Genomic DNA, 20,609 nt, shown 5'->3' with positions numbered 1-20,609 from the left:
ATTATTGTAACAGGCATTGGCAGGATAACACACACCATCGCCTTTTATGTACAGCAGTGTACATAAATGCCTATTCTACATTTTGAGCTTTACTACACCTCTTCTCATTCACCTTTCAGGATTTCTTAGGATAACTCTTTAAACGTCTTAAAAAATCAGCCCCATTTAGCTTACCCTAGAGTTACTGTGAATAACATCATGGTCAGCAATGACATGATTTCAGTATCCATACATTCCCCTTAAACCAGTTTCACTTACATTTACTCAAGAGCCACATTTTCACCTTTGGGAATAGGGGTTAGAAACACAAAGGTGAATATACTTCCTCCCTGCTGTAAACACTCATCATCCAAAAGGCAGATGTCTATGAGAGAGCATCTACTATCCCTGATTAGCATCACAAAAAAACATGCACAGAATATAGGACATAATTAAATCCATCTGATTGAGTCAGGTCACTTTATAATGAAATAAGATTGAAGATGTGTTCCAGAGGAGATTAGCTGCAGCTAGAGTTTGGAAGGAAGAGGAAACAGCCTAGTAAAAGTTAAGATGTAAAAGATGGCTATGGCTGGGGAACCAGTGAGCACTGGAGTGTGACTCCGTGTTGAGCACCTTGCAAAGGGGGTAGACAATGAAGCTACCGCACAAGTTACAGTTGTGTGAATTCAATACAGAAAGGGTTACATTAGTAAAATTATCTTATGTGAATTAATATGAGGTAGACCATAGCATAATAGCATGCAGTGAGAATGCAAATATGGAAAATACATAAGAAAAAGGTCAAAGGTTTGAGATGGATAAACTAATGGTGGGAACTGATATAAAAATGAATGGATTGGTGAAAGAAATGGGGAAAGATTTTACCAGATTTGAGACTGACTGGAGTTTGGGAGAGAAAATAATGAAGGGATATAAGTATAAGGGGAATGAAAAATCCCCCCTTATGGTTATAATGATTTTAGGTGGCAAGTTTAGTTCTACATAACTTCTATAATATGCAAGCTCTACACAGTCAGAGATCTGATAATATACAATAACACTATCTTTATACTAAATCTAATTTATGTATCCCATTTTCATTTTGCAACAGAGAAAAGTTTTAAGACATTCTGGTTCATTCTGACTAAAATAATATATCTTTTAGGTCAATATTCAATTAAATTCATGTATAATATCAGACAATATCAAAACACCCTCAATCTTTATTCAGATATATTTACCTCCCTGTGTATTAGTTCCATTTCTATTTTAACAGGATTCATATGTGTTTGTATTTCCATGATATCAGGAAGTAGAGGACAAATGACTTGACATATGTGCATGTAGATTTTAGGGAAGTTTAGACACCTGGTAACATTTATTAGCACATCGGAAGCTCAGAACTGGGATCATCATGAAATCATCTAGCCATTGATTCCTGGAGCTGCTCCCATCAACTTCCAATGGCCAATTTTGTGCATCTCTTCCCATCTCCCTGTTCAATGACTTCATACTGCTAGCTTGAAATCCGCCACAGTAGGAATATGTATGCTGAGAAAATTTTAGCAAATGCAACATATGGAAGTTCTCTTCCCTCGCCCTCAGAGTTGTTTGTTAAACATTTTTGCAGCTTCCCCCAGCTGTCCTACATAACCACTCTGCATTCCTCTTCTCAGGACCCAACAACAGTAGTATAGCACGTTTGTGGGTCACCCAGAAAACTCCCCGGAGTAGGTGGCTGTTAATTCTTTCAATTCATAACCAATTCCCAAATCTCACTGGAGTGTTTTTCTGCACACCTATCCCCAGTATTTTATATGATATCATTTGTGGGAGGAAAAACAAACTTTTCTTCAACTCTCAGTCACAGAACTTTTCAGGAGGAAATGGCAAAAGCCAGAGCACCAGTTCTGCTTTTGACAAACTCTGTTAGACTTAACCACTTAGAATTTGTCCATGCCCCCCCAGCCCCACACACTTAAGTGCATATGCCTGTGAGAAGATATATATTCCATGTCTCCAATTTTGCCTTACGCATAATTTATTCTCAATCAGATAATGATAAATGCTACAGAATTATAGGGTTAAGCTCATTATACATAATTCACTGTATTTCTCATTGTATCATCAATGTGTTATACTTTAAATTTGCATACAATCCAATAATAAAATCATCAAAATATTTAACATTGCAAATATCTGAAAATATTTAAAATTTTAATCTATTTAATATTTTAATACTGCTTTATGAGCAGATATTCCATCTCAATTTTGTATTAGGTATTATATGATCAGTGACCTCAAGAGCCTAAAAAAATTTAACTACTCAATGTTGAAGTACTAGAAGAACTTTAGTGAGAAAGGTTTAAGGGATTAAGATGCTTATTTGAAAAATATAGGGCTTCAGTTGGATTATGAATTATGATTCATAAGGGTAGAATGAGAAAGGAACTTTATAAAAGAAATTATATGGCACATGTGAGAGAAAATCAGTACCTTTTATGGTAAAAAATAATGGAAGAATGCAGAGGAATTGAGGGACTGTGTTGTGAAACTAAAAAGGGAAAAGTTTATTAGGTATCATTGACATTGGTATTCAGCTAGATGTTGACAATGGGAATAAAAAAGACTAGATATTGAGCTTAATAAACTGGGAAGCAGGAGCCTGCTTGCTATCAGGAAGCTACAGCTTCACACCCCAGGAAATTACAACATTGCTCTGTCAAAGGGACTGATATCCTTCCCTCCCCTCCACAGGTGTCAAATTGATGGGGGTACAGGGGGATGTGCTGGACCATAGAGGCCTGTCAGTCTAACTAGGGGTTGTAAATTCATCTGAAGCCCAGAACTTGGAAAGTTAATTGGCCATTTTGAGATTGCAACTGGCCCACCTAAAGATGGATCTTTTATAGTGCCAGGAAAACAAAGAAACTCTCTCTACTGCTCATGACCTGCACTCACATGGTGCACATGCCTGTTCTCTCCATGGTAGTGTGGCCCTAGCAGCCACATGGTCTGTGGTCATGTAACTGCACGTGCAGGCTCTGGGAGGGAGGCTGACGTGGACTGCAGCTGGAAACACAGGCTAAGCCGGCTGGATGCTGGACTGGTCTGCACTTGAATATGGAGCATAAACTCAGGGCAGTGGCCTTCATTCTAGCCCTACTGAAAACGAGACGGGCCTTTCTCCATGGTGAGACAGATAGAAATGGGACATTGGGAAGTCAGGAGTGGAACCCCTTTAATTTTATATCCTTGATAAACTAGGCCACAGAGCCACATCTCCGTGCAGTTCTCAGGACATTCTTTTCCTTTAGATACTGCAAGGACCCCACTTCCACTGACAACAGAATAATAAACTGCAGGGAATTTAGGGCTTAATATAAACGGCCAAAAGGATACATCATAAATTATTAAGTGGCAGAAACTCATGAAACAAATTGTCAATAGGAATATTTTTCCTCACTTCTGATGTGTTTTTTTTCCTATGTGATGCAATTTCTTCCTGCTCCTCTGCAACTTTGCCCCAGAAGTGTTAGAGTTTATCTCAGTGAGAAGTTAAAAGAACATATTCTCTCTTGGCATTAGGACTAACTTTATTTTCCCCTCTCCTCTGGATGAAGCTGCTGCAGGGTGATCTGCACCAACCTAGCCTTGTCTCTGTCCAGGTTGGCAAGCCTGTCACATTCTTGAGATCTGGTGTCAGGCACATTTGACTCGGACATTAACTAGTTTTTCCAACATTGTCTTTATCAGTATGTTGATATTCTGTTCTCCAATTTGCTTTATGTCTTTGTCTGATTTTCCGATTCTTTGAGAACTTGAAACGATGCTCTCTATTGAACTGATTAACAGTCGACATCAGCGTATCAGGAAGAACAGTTGGTGAATGGAGTAAACTGAGCCAAGTAGGGAATCCAGGGTGAAAAGGCAACTAAGCAGCTAATTCACTACTTCAGTGCTCAATGATATGTAAAATTGGATGTGGTGGGAGATTTAAGAATAAAATGGAAAAAAATGTATTCGAAAAGAGAAGCTGAAAAATAAATTCCAATGTATAAAAATATGTGGAATTTGAGATAAATATATATAACTCTGTGCACTTGAAGAATAACAGTTCATTATAGAATGAAATTTCAACTTTTTCAAGTTTTTACATTTTTTGTTCCATATACTTGTTTTCATTTAGTTTTAGGAAAATGATTTTCTTTGGCACTTACTAGTTTGAATCATATAGTAAAAAATTACCTTGTCCACTTACATTGAAATGTTTTCCAAACAAGTTCATCATATTTACATTCCCCTTTTCAGCTTACTTCTTAGTAGTGATTCTAATCAAAACCAAAGGGTGGGACAGGGGGCCGAGGTGGGGTGAAAATAGAGACAACTGTACCTGAACAACAAGAAACACACACACAAACACACTAAATGAACTTTACCAAAGAAAAAATTTATAGTCCTTATCTATTATATTTAAAATATTTAGATTGGACTCATATTTAAGTTACCACAATTTTGCCTGAGTTCTCCAGAACTCCTAGGAAGAGACAGAATGGGAAAAACATTAGCAGACACAATCAAATAAAACCAAAGTCTCTCTCTTAATCATTTTGTTTTGGCAAATGTCCTGGAAAAATTTGTGACCTTGCATTCCTCTTCTCTTAAAATGTGTTGCAGTAGCCAATCACATTGCTGTAAGGGGTCTAGGGTGGCAATTTCAAGTAAGATGTGGAGTTTTTATGTCAGGTGAGAATAATATTGTCCTTTACATTTGTTCACATTGGTCATTATTTATGAAATAAAGTTAGTAATGAAGGGATGATTTCCCTAAATTGATTCACTCTCATGTTATCTTCTGCAATGATTGCTTAAGTAAATCAGATAAGCTTTATTTTGTTAACAGATTAACTGAGACCATCAAAAAACATAGAATAATAACATCATCAAAGTATCCACAAAAGCACCATTTGATAATGCTTAATTATAGCTTAGAATATGCCATATATTTTTTCCAGGCAATATAACTGATTTTCATATATCTAATTTAATTTTTCCAACACTGTGTATAAATTAGGTGTTTGTAGGCAGAGTTAGAAATTATTCTCCACAAGTAGAAGAGTAATAATTTTTGTTAAAGAAGACATCACCAAACCTAAATGGAAACATGGATTCATTATGGGAATTCACTAGTGTATAATTCTTCCTTTTTCACCTTGTCACATTGCTTTCTGATAGATTTAGAAGAGATAGAGATTTTCATTTCCTTGAGAAACATTTTGTAGCTTCTCAGTTTGTAACATTTACAGAATTACACTGGTTAGCTAATGAGATGAGTGAATAAGTGAACTCTGTGAACATTTGGAAGGATTGGAATGAAATGGGAGACCCTGAGTTACATGCTAACAAACTGAAACAAGAAAGCCTGGGAAAGGCTTGTAGTCTGTGACTGGAGACAGCAATAGTAACTTCTGGGCATAGACTATTTTCCTGTGTCACACTGTAGTGTTACCAAGAGAAAAGCAGTCTTAGCTGCAACATAAAAATTTCAGAGACCAAAGGCATTTTCTTTAATGAGCACGCAAGTATGTTAATATTCTGCTTTGCACTAGATTGCATATCCTGGTCAAAATAGAAATCTTTTCCTGATATATTTTTGTTTATTTTTTGTAAGACCATAAATATTAAAATGTAAGTGTTCTTAACTCCAAAGTTCCATAAACAAGAGAAAATAAAATGAATAAAAGTTGAGTAAAATCAGGAGGTTGTGAATAAAACTGACACTTTATAATTCTAATTAGAGATTCAAACTCTGAGGCCAGACAACCAGAGATTAAATCACAGCTCTGAACTATTGAGCTGAAAAATCTTAATCAATTCACTTAATCTCTCTGTTTCTCCATTTCCTCATTTGGAAAATACGTATAATTAGGACATAGGGAGGGTTAAATGAATTATTAATATTGTGTTTCTTTACAGCTTTATCTTTACAACCTGAAAGTTATTTGATATTTGAATAAAAGAGTTTTTTTCAGATCTATTCCATTACTGAACTCTCTGTAATGCCTTCCTATAATCTCACAAAACCTGAGTCATTTCAGTCACTGGTTTTAATTACAAAGCATTTATTATTTTCCTTCTTTTTTTCCTTCTTAAAACCTGTCAACACAATTATAGATGTTCCCATTTCCCCCATTTTGCCCGCCTCTGCCCATCTGCCACCTCTGGCCGTCACCACACAGGTGCTCTGTAGTTCTGTGTCTGTAGTTCTGCACATGCGTTCTTTGGCTGATCCCTCCACCTTCTTTCATCCAGTCACTCCCTCCCTCCTCCCCTCTGAGGTCTGTCAGTCTGTTCCATGTAGCCATGCCTCTGTCTTTATTTTGCTCAATAGCTTATATTGATCAGTAAGTTCCACATAGCAGTGAGATCATATGATGTTGTCTTTCTCTGACTGGCTTATTTCACTTAACATAATGCTCTCAAGGTCTATTTTCTTTATAGAAACACAGAAATATCCTCAATAATATTTCACAATAAGATGTGTTCTCTTTAACACACTAATATGTGTTCCCATAATTCAAGATTATTCACAAGAAATCAAAAAAATTCAGTGAAGTAGTCTCTAAAAATATTGGAACAACCTTTTAAATTGACAAACTAGTGTCATAAATTTGCAGAAGCATCAGTTTTATGTTTAGGGCATTTATCAGGGGTTAATTAACACAGTGCAATTCATATATCAACCTACTAGTGAGGTCAGCAATACAGTACTTACACAGAACATAAATATATTGCCTCAATACTAAGGTCATAGAACATTAATGAAAACTGAAATGGTATTAGAATCAGTTCAAAGTGATGACTACTTTTTGATCATTCTTTTTTTTCTGATATTAGATTTATAGTTAATATTTCTATTTGAATTTATAATATAAAAGTTTTTTTTCTTATATTGGCACAATTCTAAGGCAATGATTAAAAAACATGTTAACTGAATGAGTGTTATTAGTAGTACCTAGGTCAATTATGGACACTAAGAAAGAAAGAAATTATAAAGAAAGCACTGGAATGTTTATATATATGTCTCATTCCTTTCATTATAGGAAGTTAGCTCATTCACTCAATCAATACAGTCAGCAATGCAGAGCAGACAAGTTTAATGCACAGATTCTGCAACTCTAAAAGTATTATTATAACTAATAAATAAAACAAAAAAATCCTTCATTCTTATGACTCAAAAAGCATAGTGTTTATTCATAAATTACATAAAAATGTTTCTATGCTACATAAGTATATTTTGCAACTTTTTCTTTTATTTTGCTTCATTATTCATTGACATGTTTGGTGGATATAAAACTGGTTTCCTTCTACTATCTTGGTGAAGACCTAACAAAACATACACATATATAGCTTACCAAAATGTTAATTTTTAGATAAAGGGTATTTATACAAGAAATAGAATAGAATATAATTTATCATTACATTCATCCTCTTGAAACATATTAGTCCTATCATTTATAAATATATACTCTAAAGTTAAAATATGCATCAGTAAACTTTGTTATTATTTTTGAAAAACAAACTGTGATTCATGTTTTGCAAAGAGATTAGTACAATACACTTTTTTATAATACTAGGAAGAGCAGTCTGAAATATCTGTTATAAACAAAAAGGTCATCTCTGATTATTCAGAGAACATAGTATGTCTCATGGAACACAATAAATGGATATTATTTTTGCTAGAATTTAAGAAAAAAATTTGATGAAAATGACTGCTTTTTTTCTATTATTCTTTAACTGTATCTTCAGTAGTCATTTGTGCTATAATTTGGGCGGTTTGCATGTGTTATATTTTCCCTCCATCTCCTGCTCCCAGAGTACTATTTCCCTCTGATTGAAGAGTTGCTGTGACAGAAGGTAATGGAGTTCCTGATACTCAGTGGGGAGCCTGTCACTGCTGACTCCGACTGCCGCCTTTGTTTTCTCTCCCTACACTCCTCTGATTTTCCCAGGCGCAGTTAGAAACAATTATAAAAGCCATGAACCGTTTTAAAATACTATGCCACCAAATGGTTATGTTTAGGAGCCTTTCAATCTTCTAGGTTTCTTGTTTTATCCTTAGAAGTGGTAAATTCTGTGTGTATTTTTCTCTTCAAACTACAGTTTGAGGATGAGAGATACTGTTTTCTGTCTTGGGGGAGGCAACCTTAAACTGTAGAATTTGTAAACTGTGCAGAATTCTTATGTTGGCCCTCATCACATCAATCAAAACCGTTCTGCACTTTGGACCTTCCTCCTGAAGCCTACTTTTGTTGGTCTTGCAGGGATGGACTGTTGGGAAGTCTAATGTTAGGAACCACTATACTAACCTTTTTTGAGATGATCCTGTAGACATAACGAGCACTCAGCTGACGTCAGTTCCCATCCTCTTTACCTAGCAAGGAAGACCATACTTTCAGTCCATTTGAATATGAGGGTGGCTTAGAAAACAAAGGAGTAGTTTTCACTTTTGGGAACCACTCTGTGTGGTTTCGGAGATTGCAGCCCCGAGAGAGCACGCTCTGAAAGGGGCTAGTAAGTCTCTCTGGAAAACCTGGTAACGCAGGGTGGCAGGTATGACCTGGTTCTAACACCAAAGGCTCCCTTGGGAATCAGGCCTGAAATATACACTGTTTCTTTTGAAGCTTGCTCTGCCTAGCAATAGCCCTGTTGATATAAACCGGATGTTTAATTTCAAGGAATAAGGAGTAAATTCCTCATCTCATGAAACACGTCTTAAAGACCATCTGGTGTCAGCATGACTAACAGACATTGACCTATGAGAAGTCTCTGTGTTCCTTCAATTGTTATCTATAAGTAATACCTGTTTTTGTATTGCTATAGCCTTTTGACATTGATTGATGAGCTATGCATGTATCCTGTATGCCCCTACCTACACATACCACTCCCAATAAATGCTATTTGGGAGAAGGGCTCGGGGCATTCCCCACGAGAGGGAATCACCACCCCCTTTCCTGCCTGAACAACAAGATTGTGTCTGAGATGACTGATTTCTCATCCACGGCAGTGGGGAGAGCTCTGCAGGACTGAGTCCTCCCACATTTCACCAATGAAATATGAGGAAATAGGACTTCCATCACTTCTGCGAGGGGAAAACATCATGGTGACTGCCCCATTCTCTCTCCTCCTGCCACAGCAATCAGGAGATCAGATGTACCCATGAGGCAGCTCCAGTTTGATACTCCCATTAGCCCTCCCCACACATACCTCTTACTTATTCATGTAGGATATAGAGTATAAGCAAGCAATTGTCTTTTGTTTGGTAGGCCACAGAAATTTCAGCATAGTTCAATGTACTACAGAATAACTATATTCCTTTTTTTCTTTTTTTCAGGAATTAAGTTCACTAGGCAGTCTGAGTGTCATTAACAACCCAGAAATGCTTAGCGGGATATATGAATGAGGCAGGACTAAAATATCCCACTATCTGCTGCCCTGCCTTTCTCTGCAAAGTGAATTTCTGGGATAACCGAAGAGAAAGGAATAATTTGTGCCAGAGGTATAGAGAAGTACCTGACTTAGGTTAAGAGGGCAGTGAGTCAATTTGGAAAGAGTAGATGGCTTGGATTCTAACCCTACTGAATATCATGTCTCATTCATCAGTTATGCAAATATACCTGACCCATGGTTTGTTGTAAACCATTGAGCACAATGAATGCAATTTAAATTGCTAAGTACCTAAAGGATATTGAACAATAAAATAAAGTTAGACTATTATTGTTAACATTATTATAATTATGCTAACAGTCCCATAAGAGTGCTAAAATGCATATGTTAATTAGTGTAAAATAACAATATATAACAACTTATTTCTTCCCAATGGTAAAATGTGCTTTTTTTCCCCCTACTAACTTAAGATTTATTTTAACATCAGTTTGAGTACTTTCAGGTTTGGTATTTATTTGAATATTTCCTCTAGGATTGGCCAGCACTGTGTGAAAAGAAAATGGTGAGTTCTAACTTAGTTGAAGACTCCAGTAAACTTCCAGTTGTAAGAAGAAAAGCAGTGAACCAAGAGACTACTTGGAGCTAATGGCTTGACTTGTTGCTGGTCCTAACTGGCCCTCCAATTTGTGCAAATGTGGACGAAAATGAGTGGAGGAGAAAATTGCCCACATAGCACCTATAAATTCAGGTGACATAAAGTCATCACATTCTGCATTTCTTGGTTATCTGGGCCATACATTATTAATATCTGTCCCTTAGCATACAACATTGCTCACCCATTGTGCTAAATAATAAAAATTTTGTATATAACTTTGCAAATGCAGTACATCATTTATATTTTTCATGATGTATGGGTTCTTTATTAAAGCTAATTTTTTCCTTAAATACTTTTTAATTTTATATAATTAAAAGGAGTTCTATTAATTTCTATTAAGTGCTTTGAGTTTATTTTTGCATAACCTGTATTATACAGTCCCTGTGTGTTAGTAAACATAATGCCAATTAAAGAATAATCTTTAGGTCCTATTTTCTACATATGCAAGATTTGCATTGTATCTCCCATTGTCTCTAATCACATGCTTCATTGGCTGATTTCCACCTTAAGGCTTTTTTAAGAAAAATATTATTCAGTAAAAATATTATTCAGTATTATTTACTATTCAGTAAAACAAGCAAAAGAGAAACAGAAAGTAAATTGTATACTATTTTACCCTAGCTTCCTATGAGCAAGAATATTTTAGGTAAATGCTTTAGCAAGAAACAATAAATTTTTTGAAAGTTAAAAACTAGCAAAAAAATATGTAATCCCTTTTATTGTTTTATTTTTAACTTAGTAGCAAATAACTCTAAGAGTCAATCATACAGCAAAATATATAGCATGCAATCAGTGATTCAAATTATGATCATTATCAGTATTCATTTTTATTCTCTGGGGAATATTAACAAAAATAATGTTGCATGTGTGCATCAAATTCATAACAATGTCACATAAAAAGTAATTTATTGCTCTTATTTTGACTGTCTTAGTTAAAAATGATTGTCTATATTGAAATATCCTTTTTATTCTCTAAAAATCTCTATCTGTGTTTGAGACACAAGTACCTGCTGCTCTAAAATGAAGAGTTGTCCTGGGTTCTCACTGAAAAAAGTATCTGATTCATTTGTCATGACTCCCCTCTTATGCTTCTTTGAATGTGTCTCTTTCTCTCTGGTTCTATTTTCTTTCCAGATTTTCTTAAAACTTTCTGGTCAGTTAATTATCAGCAGCAGCATTACCCTTACCATCATCTACTACAGATATACTAATAAGCATGTAGCAGGCATCATGCTCTACTTTATTTCCTGCCTCCATAATCAATTTGAAGTCTTGAAACTGCTCAATAATAAAAGTGCTTAAAATTCCATTTATAACTTGAGAAATTTGGGTTAGAGAAGTTAAGGATCATGTCTAAAATGACATGGTTATTAAAATAGCAGAGCTGGCTTCAAGTTAAGGTCTGCTGAATCATGCTGTTTACCTCCATACTGCTTATGAATTCATAATATATGTACATTATTTTTATTTTATCTATTCTAAATTTTGTTCTTGGCTTTTGGCTGAGAGTAAAGTTGCATGCCCAACTCATCATCTGAATTATTTCTCTTTTTAAAAATATTTTATTTACTTTTAAACAGAGGGGGAGGGAAAAAGAGAGGGAGAGAAACATCAGTGTGTGGTTGCCTCTTGCACACCCCCTACTGGGGATGTAGCCTGCAACCCAGATTTGTGCTCTGACTGGGAATCCAACCGGTGACACCTTGGTTTGCAGTCCAGAGCTCAGTCCACTGAGACATACCAGCCAGAGTGATTTACTTATTCTTAATAGAAGTTTTAGGATATAAATAAAAGAGATATCCAGTTAAGTTTTTTTAAATACATATGATGCAAATCCTTTTTAATCATCCACATGATGCCTAAAGTTATCTCACAATCATATTCTAAAAGGTTTTTTGAGAAATTAACTGAGATGATCAATGTTTAAAATACTCTTTGTTTTTATATGATTTTATGACACTATGCAAAAGCCAGTCTAGATCCCTGGCTGGCGTAGCTCAGTGGATTGAGCGCGGGCTGTGAACCAAAGTGTCACAGGTTCGATTCCTAGCCAGTGTACATGCCTGGGTTGCAGGCCATGACCCCCAGCAACCGCACATTGATGTTTCTCTCTCTCTCTATTCCCCTCCCTTCCCTCTCTAAAAATAAATAAATAAAATATTTTTAAAAAGCCAGTCTAATAATAATTGCAATTTATATGTTAGAAAATTTGATTCAATTTAATAATTGCATTTCATATGTTTGAAAATGTGAATGTCTGGTGGAAAAATTCTTAAACATAAGATGCAATAGTCCTTCAGTACAAGTCTGATTACCTTGGCAATTCTCTTATGATTTGGTTTGATTTATTTCCATCCCTTATTTTAATTCAATTGCTAAGGTTTTTGGACAAAGTTTATAGCTTTCAGCAAAATAAAATCAGTGAAAAAGTCTTTGTGGGACCTTAATCTCATGAAAGAAATAAATGATTGTCAGTCAAGAAGTTTTAACCTTTACCATGTCTTGACCTTTACATTTTCAAGGTGAGCCTATTATTTGGTATGAGCTAACACAAAACTCCACAGGATGCTCTATGATCAATACAACCAACAGACCTTAGCATTGTATGTTTAAAGGTATTAAGAAGATAAACAAACACATCAGAATTTTACCAGTTGGAACAATCCTGTATTGGATGCTTGCCTCATTTGAGGATTTACAATTGATTGCTTTTCTATCCTAAACTCCACAATGTTATAATTCTCAATGACTCTACAAAGGATAGAAGACCTTCTACTTAATTGTTTTGAAGTTAAAGTTGAAAACAACCTGTGTGTTTATCGATAATATGAACTGAAACATCTAGGAAAAATTATTTTTTAAAAAGATTATACTTTATAATAATGTTTTACCTTTATTTATCTATTAAGAATATTTTAAGTACTGACACTATGTATGTGACATATTTTCTTGGGACATAGTGATGAATAAAATTTAAATTATCTTCCATTTTAGAGCTTATATCTCAGTGCAGAGATCTATTTTGAACACTTAAGAAGGAAATAAAATATGTAATTAAAATTGTGAAACTAATCTGAAAATGGAATGATGTGATAAGCGCTTAAGACAATATTCCCTCACCTAACCTGGATGGATATGAGAAAATGTATATAAGGGTCATTTGAACTGTCTTAAAACATAAAAAGAATGTAATAAGCATAAGAGTGTGTGATTTAGGCAAGCATCAATTTACAATAGGCATGGAAATTTCTTATTTAACCATAATGTCATTATCACATATGAGAAAAGTAAGATTAATTAATAATATTAACCAATAATCTGCCCACATTTATATTTTCCCAGTTGCTCACTAATATATGACATACGTCTGTTTGTTTGAGTCAGGATCCAATTGAAAGTCACATAATGCATTTGATTTCATACCTCTTTATCCTTTTATTTTTCTAGCTTTATTGAAGTCTAACTAATAAATAAAATTGTTAATATTTAAAGTAGACAATGTGATGATTTGATGGTACACATACATCATGAAATTATTATCATAGTTATGTTAAGTAACCCATCTGTTACCTCACACACTTATCACTGTTGTTTGCGTGTGTGGTGAAAGGCTTAAGGCTTACTCTCTTAGCACATTTTAAGTATACAGTATAATATTACTAACTAAAGTCACCATGGTGTACATTAGAGCCCCAAAACTTTATCTTATAATTGAGGCCTATATGTTTTATTATCTCCCCACACCTTTGCCTCTAGCAACCACCAATCTACTCTATTTCTATCAGTTCAGTTTTTATAGATTACGCATATGAGTGAGATCATACAATTTTTATCTTCTCTGTCTTGTTTTGCTTAACCTAATTTCTTTCATGTTCAATGATTTTGAAGGAAATGACAGGACTTCCTTCTTTCTCATGGCTGAATAATATCCCATTATATACATGTGTATATACTACGTCTTCTTTAGCCATTCATCCATTGGTGAATTCTTTAGTTGTTTCCATTCCTTGGCTCTTGTAAATAACTACAGTGAACACTGAAGTGATTGAAGTGCAGATATCACTTCCATATCCTGTTTTAATTTCTTTTGGGTGTATACCCAGAGGTGGGATTGCTGAATCATATATTATTTCTATATTTAATTTTTTGAGGAATCTCTACATTGATTTCCATAATGGCTGTTTCAATTTACATTCTCACCTACAGTATTCAAGAGGTCATTTTCCTCCACATTCTCACCAATATTTAAGTCTTGTCTTTTTGATAGTAGACATTCTAACAGGTGGGAGCTGATATCTTGTGGTTTTGATTTATATGTCCCTGATGACTAGTGATGTTGAGCCTCTTTCAAGTACCTGTTGGCTGTCTGTGTGTCTTTGTTAAGAAAATGTCTGTTTAGATCTTCTGCTCATTTTTAAATCAGATTTTTTTTGTCATTGACGTATGTGTTTCTTACATACTTCAGACATTAACCTGTTATCAGACTAATGGTTTGCAAATATTTTCTTCCACTCTGCATGTTGCCTTTTTATTTTAATAATCATATTCTTTGCTATGAAGAAGCTGTGTAGCTTGATATAATGTCATTGGCTTAGTTTTGGTTTTGTTGTCTTACTTTTGATGTCATATAAACTCATATTTCCTCTATATGCTATTTAGTTGGATTTCATTTTATTTGCTTTTCCTTCTATCTGACAATATTCACCTTTTTATTGGGATATTTTCACCATTTGGTGTTTAATATAATTATTGATTTAGTTGAGATTATTCTATCATCATGGCATTTGTTTCCTATTGACTCATCTATGCTTCTTTTTGTCCTATCCTCACTTAAAAGAAGATATTGTTTATTCTAGAAGTTCAATTTTATCTTATTAAAGTATTAGCTAAAACTTTTTGGTTTGTGGGCATGCATGTGTATCATTGTTCTTAATTTTATATCTTCAGCTTACCACATCCCCATTAAAATAATATTTAACCATCTCATAAGATATTTAACCATCTGTATAAGATAGAAATACAAATAATTTCCATTTTTCTTACATTTTTGACATTTTTGTCAAACATATTGCTTTTACATATTTTAAACCCAATACACTGTTATTATTTATTTTAAATAATTATCTTTGAGAACATGAAAAATCAGGAAAATATTTTGATGTATACCAAAATATGTAGCAATTCAGACAGTCCATTATTTCTTGAAATTTTAGGAAGTTAATCCATTTTGAAATGTTATGAATTTTAATTTTTATCTTTAATTTAAGTACTTCCATTACCATTTTTTATTGAGAATGTCTTCTAGCAAAGACTTTCTCATCTTTTACATTTCTTTTTTTTTTTACAGACTTTATTTATTTATTTTTAGAGAGAGGGGAAGAGAGATAGAAAGCAAGGGAGAGAAACATTAATGTGTGGTTGCCACTTGAGTGACCCCTACTGGGGACTTGGCCCACAACCTAGTCATATGCTCTGACTGGAAATAGAACCCATGACACTTTGCCAGTTCTCAGACTGGCAATCAATTCACTGAGCCACAGCAGCCATGGCTCATCTTTTAATTTTCTTAAATATATTTATTACATTTCAGCTTTTGAGAAATTTTTATGATGGTTATAAATATCTGGGTTACTTTTTCCATCTGCCCTTTCATGATGTTCAACTCTCCTGCATTGTGCTTTTTCACATGTGTAGTAATTTTGGATCAGATGGTAGGCATTTTGTATTCCATTTTAGCATGTTTAGATATTGTTTTATATCTTTAAGGAATTTGATGTTTGTATTTGGCATAGATATAAGTTACATTCTGATCAATTTGATCACTTGACATTTGTTTTATGCTTTCTTTGGTGGGTCTAGGATACATCAATGGTAATATACACTCATGACTAAAATGTGACCTTTTTGGTCTTCAAGGATCACTCAATAGTTTATCAAGGTTTCCCAAACTGGATGGAAATTGAACATCATTAATCCCTGTATATATTCCAAGAATTGTCTAAAATGTAGCTCCTGGGACTTGTTCTTTACTTACCCATATAATTTCATCTAACCCATAATATATTAAGTCACAGAGACTTACGAGTGTTTGTCTGCAAATTTCTGAGGTTTTATTTTGTTGTTGGTGGTGGTAGTTTGTGTGTTTCTATGAACCTCCCTCCTCTCAACCAACTTCTCCACCTTACCCTCTGGCTTCTTAACTCAGAGGCCTCCATTTTTTCCTTGACTTTCTTTCCCATTTCATAATCCAAAAATTTTCCCCAGGCCAAAAGTCAGAATAACTACTAGAGTCTCTGATTTATTTTACTTCTCTGAGATGACAGTGCTGCAGAGTTTATTGTTCCAATGTCTGAAAACAGTTGTTTTATATATATGGTCCAGTGTTCTAAGTATTTAAGGCAGATTGATAAATTCTATGGCACTAACCTTTTCATTGCCAGAAGCTTTACTATTTTCTAAGTTGCTTTAAAGATAGTGTTCCTTCAGTAAAAATTGTTATATCCTAATGGAAAGCTGAAGTCTAAATGCTTTTCTTCTCTAATTAGTATTATTTAAGCCTTCCATCTTTAACAATGCCTCTATAAACAATACATGACTATAAATAAAAACACTTCAAAATTGTATTATGTTCAAAACCACCAAAGCTGTTAGTTTCAACTGATGAATACACCAATTGAATAAACAAATTAATAACTACCAATATACTTATTAATTATTTATAGTTATATAATTTTAAGTACTGCTTTTTTCCTAGAAATATAAATTGAAACATGTGCCATAACCCCCATTTATCTACTAGTCTTCTCTAATATCTATGGATTGAGAAATCTGGACTAGATAGCCTATAAGTAATTTAGAGCCCCAATATTTTTAAATGTGATATTATAAATATGATATTACTATATAAATACATGATGTTATATATAACATACTGTATGATAATTAATACATTTTGCATAACTGTATATTATATATGACAAAGTTATATCAAGTATGATACTTATAACAGTTTCCCTTCCCTCAGCTTTACTTTGAAGAAGTCTTCAGCTTTACTTTGAACAAGTTTGCATCATACAAATTCATCCAAACTAGAAATTTCATATCATCTCTCATGAGAAACATTAGAGCAATGAAGTATAAAGTAAACAGATTGAGAAGATAAATTCAGGAATAGAAAAAGGAAGAAAATATTGTTCAGGTTCTTTTTGTAAACTAACTTCTCATACAGATTGTTTATCTCTGTGACTCAAATTGTACTTCCTTATATTCACACTATTTGTAAATCTGTCATAAAGATTTACGAAAAGTCAATGTTACTTAACATCCAGGCTGATAAATACATCTATATTAAAAGCTTTTCCTGAATACATTTTTATCATGAAGTGAATTTTAATGGTTACTGTCAAAACAAAGTGCTAAGTGAAAATATGTCTTCTCATAATCCTATAAATAATAATTTTCTAGGGCTTAATTTCAATGTATACCAACATACTAAAATGGCAAAATAATAAGGTTTATAAGGAATATCTTCGTCTGTCCCATTTTTCAGGTTTCTGAGTCCTCCCTCTTCAAACAATTGTACTCCAATAATTTCCACCTATGTAGTCAAGAACTCTACAATTATGTACACTTAACATGTCCAGTGCGGTACAGCTGTGCTCTGCTAGAAGCATATCAATCAAAAAACAATATACATGAACAATAACATAACCAGAAACAGACTCATATCTACCGGGAACAGACTGATGGTTTCCAGAAAATAGGAGGTTTGAGGGACCGGATGAAAAAAGTGAAGGGATTGAGAAGTACAGATGGTAATTTAAAAGTTTTCATGGGCATCCAAACCACAGCACAGAAAATTTAGTCAATAATAGTGCAATAACAATGTGTGGTGGCAGCTGGATCCTGGAAATATCAGGGGGAACTTTTTATAATGTATATGATTGTCTAACCACTGTGCGGTACACCTGAAACTAATAGAAAATAATATTGAAGGTACACACTATCAGTGGAAAAAATAAAAATAAATAAAAATAAAATAAAAATAAAACATATCAATGAATAACGTTGAGGTGTTGCCAGTCTGGTAAAGCAAAAGTTGTGGTATGTTTTTATTTGGCTCTATAGTATCACTAATAATGCCTACTTTTCCAAATTTGTAATATGTACTTCATAGTATTTCCTTATTCTCATTTAATTAAAATGCCTATTCTTCCAGCCAGCAATTGGGAGAACCTTGATTTTATTTAGTTACCCTAACACTATAAAAGGCTCATTGCCTGGATTTATAGTATTAATACTTTAAAGAGTAATTTTTTAACACTAAAGAATGAATCACTAAAAAAAGAATATCATTGACAATGCAAGGTTAATACAGGACTATGACCAGATATTACTGCACCCAGACAATTTCAAACATGACATTTTTTGAGATAGGTAATATGTCAATTTATCCCTAAAACAGACATTTGCTCAATTTGGTGCCTAACATATTTGAAAATAACTCGAAGGCCAATTTTAAGTAATGATCTAAGCTAATTTGGCTGTTCAAACTTTGGTACCTACATGGTTACATATTTGTAGCCTTGGTGATTAGACACAATTGGGATTATAAATATTCTTTACCACAGTCTCCCAATATGAGGCTACAATGAAAATAAGGGTTAAAATTATATGCAATACAATGAACTTTACTTTTTTTCTACCTCTCAGTTTTCCACGTAGACCCAGTTAGTCATGTATCAAATGTATCAATTTTGTAAGCAAATGACTTAAAGACAGATTTTTTAAAATTATTTTTTACCATATATTACCCTTATAAATAATGGTTGTTTAATACATATTATCATTTTGTCATTATACTTTTTTAAAGATTTTACTTATGTATTTTTAGAAAGGGGGAAGTAAGGGGGAAAGAGAGGGAGAGAAACATCAATGAGTGGTTGCCTTTCACATGCCCCCTACTGGGGACCTGGTCCACAACCCAGGGATGTGCCCTGACTGGGAACTGAACCCACTACACTTTGGATCACAGTACATGCTCAATACACTGAGCTACACCAGCCACACTGTCACTACATTTTAAAATTACAATTTAAACTAACTTTTATTTATGTAAATATAATGCTCATTTCCTGACCTTTTATGTCACAGCTTCTCAGTTCTTAAATGTTTTTCATGCTCATTTTACTAGGACAGCAATTTTCACCTTGTGTGCCGCAGCAGGCATGGTAGTTTGCCACAACAGTTTTGAAAACACGCAGTAACTATACCTGACTAGACATGGGCAGTGACTTCTTTTCCCTTAGACTGTCAAATAAAGAAAGTACAACAACTGACCTGGCTGGTGTAGCTCAGTGGATTGAGTGTGGGCTGCAAACCAAAGCATCACAAGTTCGATTCCCAGTCAGGGCACATGCCTGAATTGCAGTCCATGGCCCCCAGCAACCACACATTGATGTTTCTCTCTCTCTCTTTTTCTCCCTCCCTTCCCTCTCTAAAAATAAACTAAAAATAAAATTAAAAAAAATAACAACAACTAACACAAAATAGCCATTCAGTGTAAATGAATCAAAAACCATACCTATTTTTGGTCAAATCAGCAAAAAATATTTTTTGATGTGCCACAGAATTTTGGTAATTACTTTATGTGCCATGAGATGAAAATGGTTGAAAATTGCAGTACTAGTGTATGTTTTTATTGATTTCAAGAAGGTGATGTGAATGATTTCTGAGTCTCTGTACAGACATACATATATTTTTCTGACTATTCCAAAGTCTGACTTGTCCAATGACAACGTAATTAAGTATATGTTTGTGGCCCCTCTATAATCCTTTCAAAAATAGTGTAAATAGTGCCCAAGTATCTCCTAACATTTAGTAATCATTGAGTAATTGTATAAGAAATCTAATTTTTTATTCTATAATTAGCAAATATTTCAGACTTGGCCCGCAACCCAGGCATGTGCCCTAGACTGGGAATCAAGCTTGCAACCCTTTGATTTGCAGGCTGGCACTCAATCCACTGAGCCACACCGGCTGGGGATTCCTGTCCATATTTTTAAAACAGATAGGCTATGTGGTGGTCTTGGTCTTGTCCACTAAGACATTTCTTAGAATGATAGCTGAAAAGAATTACTTGTAACCCAACTTATTTTTTTATATTTTTATTTTATTTTAATCATTGTTCAAGTACAGTTTTCTCCCACTTACTCCCATTCCAGCCCACCCACCCAAACCTCCCCTCTTCCTCCCCATTACCGCCCACCCCTAGTTTTTGTCCATATGTCCTCCAAATTTGTTCCTGTAAACCCTACCCATTCCCCCCTGAAATTCCCTCTTCTCTCCCCTCTGGTCACTGTCAGTCTGTCCCCTATTTCAGTGTCTTTGGTTATATTTTGCTTGTTTCTTTGTTTCGTTGTTTAGGTTCCTGTTAAAGGTGATATCATGTGGTATTTGTCTTTCACTTCCTGGCTTGTTTCGCTTAGCATAATGCTTTCCAGCTCCATCCATGCTGTTGCAAAGG

The sequence above is a fragment of the Phyllostomus hastatus genome, unplaced genomic scaffold (genome assembly GCF_019186645.2).
Source record: "Phyllostomus hastatus isolate PE091 unplaced genomic scaffold, TTU_PhHast_1.1 phas_contig_1, whole genome shotgun sequence".
Taxonomy (NCBI): Eukaryota; Metazoa; Chordata; class Mammalia; order Chiroptera; family Phyllostomidae; genus Phyllostomus; species Phyllostomus hastatus.
Note: the sequence above shows the minus strand (reverse complement) of the source record.